This window comes from Trichosurus vulpecula, chromosome 4 (genome assembly GCF_011100635.1).
Source record: "Trichosurus vulpecula isolate mTriVul1 chromosome 4, mTriVul1.pri, whole genome shotgun sequence".
Classification (NCBI taxonomy): Eukaryota; Metazoa; Chordata; class Mammalia; order Diprotodontia; family Phalangeridae; genus Trichosurus; species Trichosurus vulpecula.
The window spans coordinates 376,719,284-376,723,023 of record NC_050576.1 but is presented as its reverse complement, the minus strand read 5'-3'; the positions used below and the strand labels follow the sequence as shown (position 1 = coordinate 376,723,023).

At 39.0% G+C, this 3,740-nt stretch overlaps 1 non-coding gene across 1 annotated transcript; it reads left to right on the top strand.

The window, feature by feature from the left end:
• The first annotated feature begins 3,079 nt into the window (after window positions 1-3,079).
• LOC118849295 lies at window positions 3,080-3,183 on the top strand. The gene has a single exon (XR_005010341.1). It is a non-coding gene; the product is annotated as a U6 spliceosomal RNA (small nuclear RNA).
• The last annotated feature ends 557 nt before the right edge of the window (window positions 3,184-3,740 follow it).

Genomic DNA, 3,740 nt, shown 5'->3' with positions numbered 1-3,740 from the left:
TTTGCATCTAGGAAAGCAGCCTTTTTTTCATCTTCTGGGTCCTTTTGCCAATATAGTTTTATTTCCTTTTCCTAAAAATTACCAATTAAAATTAAGGATTAAGTTGAACAAAGAGAAGCATACAATATAAAAGGCATACATTGTCTGCTATATGCTAAGAACTATATTAAGCCCTAGACAGTAAGAGTTATATCTTTGTTGGAAAACTTAGAATTATTAGAGCTTAAAAGAATCTTAAAGATCATCTAGTCCAAGCTCTCTTCTTTTTTTTAGATACATAGAAACTAAGACCCAGAAAGGTGAAAAGACATGTCCAAAGTTATAGCTGTACACCCAAGGAAAGGCTAGAAGAACAGAGGAGATTTAAGAATCTAATCATGCAAGAAGCAAATGAGTGAGAGAGAGGAAGATCTCCATAGAAGATGAAAAATATCTTCCTTCAAGATGGCAATGATGATGAAGATGACAATTATGATGATATGATGGTGACTACCACAACTGCCTCAAAGACCATGCTACGATTAATGTTTAGGGACAGTAACTACAAAGTAAGGTAATGCCAGCCAGGACAATGCACAAGATGGACATTATGTGCCCTGAGACTACTGTGAAATCCTTAAACACCATTCAAGTAGTATCTGGTAAGACCCACTGACTGGGTTAGTGCCCCAGCTATAAAATTGATCCTAGGAATCTCAAAAAAAATTAGCCTGGGAAGTATAAGAGTATATTGTTCCACAAGAAAGGAAGGAAAGAAAGGAAAAAGAAGGAAGGAAAGGGAAGGAAAGGGAAGGGAAGGGAAGGGAAGGGAAGGGAAGGGAAGGGAAGGGAAGGGAAGGGAAGGGAAGGGAAGGGAAGGGAAGGGAAGGGAAGGGAAGGAAAGGGAAGGGAAAGGGAGGGGAGGGGAGGGGGGGGAAGGGAAGGGAAAGGGAGGGAAGGGAAGGGAAGGGAAGGGAAGGGAAGGGAAGGAAAGGGAAGGGAAAGGGAGGGGAGGGGAGGGGGGGAGGGGAGGGGAGGGGATGGGAGGGAAGGGAAGGGAAGGGAAGGGAAGGGAAGGGAAGGGAAGGGAAGGGAAGGGAAGGGAAGGGAAGGGAAGGGAAGGGAAGGGAAGGGAAGGGAAGGGAAGGGAAGGGAAAGGGAGGGGAGGGGAGGGGGGGAGGGGAGGGGAGGGGATGGGAGGGAAGGGAAGGGGAATGGAGGGGAGGGGAGGGGAGGGAAGGGAAGGGAAGGGAAGGGAGGGGAGGGGAGGGGAGGGGAGGGGAATGGAGGGGAGGGGAGGGGAGGGAAGGGAAGGGAAGGAAGGCAAAGAGGGAGGAAGGGAGGAAGGGAGGAAGGGAGTGAGGGAAGAAGGGAGAAGTAGGGAAGAAGAGAAGAAGGGAGGGAGGGAGTGAAGGAAGGAAAGAGGGAAGGGAAGGGAATGGGACAGAACGGAACCAAACGGAACAGAACCAAACAGAATGGAATGGGGCCAGGAGAGGACTGAAGACTAGTTGGCTTTGGTTTCCCCACAAAATGGAAGGCCCAAGAAAAACTCACCAGTGGGGGATAGAGGTAGACATAGAGAAAGTATATTCCAGGATGAAAATGACTCAAGACAGTTGAATGTTCCAAGTTAAAGTGGTCCCAAGTGCTGAGGAAAATTCCATGATGAAATAGCAGCAGAGGTATGTTATTTTTTTTTTTAAAGTCGGAAAAGTCAGGCTCAGAGCCAGAGGAGGAATAAAAGTTAACTGACCACAACCCATCATGATAATCACTTTAACAAAGAGAATATTGGGGAGAGTGGTTCACTTTTATGTTCTGGTATGATACAAAGGCAAGATGCATCAGAAGAAATCAGAAATACCAATGCCCCGTTTCCTGGGACATCTTCCAGGCAAATAGCACTGATCACTAAAGCAGACAAACTACAAGTATGAGTAAAATGGGCTAAAGATAAAAGTGATTTTATTATGTAGAAATGTCATTATAACAAAATAAGAAACAGGTATTAATGATTTTATTAATGACATCCTTAGCTTCAAGTTACACTATAGCATATTACAGATCAATAAAGGAGAGTTATAACAAACAACTTCCTTTTCAAACATATATTAGACAACATATGAGAAGAAATTGAATGTTTTCTTCAGTTTGAAGAGAAAAAATGCTTAAGATCCTGAAGGTATTGAGAATCTACACTTAAACTACTAATATACAACATAATGACAAGATGGATAGCAAAAATAATACCAGTCTCAACTGATTTGGGAAATGAAACGGCAATGGCCTTAATTTTGAAAAGCCTTTTTTTATTCATTGGCATGAATCCCACTGGTAGACTCACTATACCAGAACGGAATAATGTTTAAAATCTGGCATTTGCTATAAGCATGATGAACAAATGTATTCGCCAACAATATTTGATAAGAAGTATAAAAAATGCCTTGGGGCTTGGACACAGTGTATGCAGGATTCATTGTCACAGTAAGAAAGCTAGTGAAAAAAAAATAAGCTATCAAGGGACACTCCTAAAGACAAGTGTCAAATGCCATTTTGATAGAATCAACAAAAGAGAACTCTTCAAGATCTGTTGAAAAACATTGGAAGATAACATTAATGTCTAGCTGTTATGTGGACTAGAAAGCTGGAATGCCCCATTGCTCAATTAAAGGTGACAAAAAAGAAATATGCAGAGATCTGAAGAACAAAAGTATATTAGAAATTCTAGATTTCTGGAAACAGCAATTGAAAAACAAAATCAAAAAGATATGATAAAACCAGGAAGTGAAAGCAGTTCAAAGAACAAAATAAACAATTCAACATCAATCAAACTTTACTACAAAGGCTGCAGAACTGAAGACATTATAAGAGAGAAAGAAGTCCTAAAGAAGGAGGACATGGAAAATTTTCAGAAACCTAAGGTCTCAGGAAAGAAAATCAGATTAAATGAGAAACAGAAAACTTAAGCACCATTAATATAATGAATGACAAAATTGTTATTTTAAGGGTAGATATTGACATTTTATCTTCTCTGCAAAAGTGATAGATACTATGACCGGATAAGATACCTAGTTATTGTCTCAAAAACTTCACAGTAATGCTCATTTAAACAACACACATACTAAAACTGGACCAAAATGGGGATTGGCATGGCTGCTGTGCAAGAATGACACACAAATTCATGAAGTGTTTCATATTTTTAAATAAAAGATAATTTTTAAAACTTTCACAGTGTATATAAATTATTACCAAAGCATTTTACCAGATTCCTCTCAAATGTAATCCTAATCCCATTTTTGCTAACAAAAAGCATTATTTATCTCATACCAAAAGATGAAGGTAGTAGTGATGCCTCCAAATACTGGACATTTTTAAGTTAATACATTCTATACAAAGCATTCAATGCTCCTATCATACCCAAAAGATAATCCATTAACACAAGAAAACAATATAGTAATAGAAAAAAAAAAGACAAAGCCAAAAATCCCAGGGGTTTTGTTTTGTTTTTCAGTCCCAGGGTTTGTTGTTTCCTTGCAAGTGTTCACAGATCCAATATTGAAAATATAACATTTGCACTGTCTTTATCAATTGTTGTAAAGCTTTTGAATCAGTTTTACACTCATGGCTTGTTAAAGTACTGCAAATACACAAAATAAACACAAGTATATTGAGTATTTGTTATCACCATGGAAAACTATTCTCTAATCAAAGCACTCCACCAGTATCATGATGTAAAAAAGGTGATACAAAATATAGCA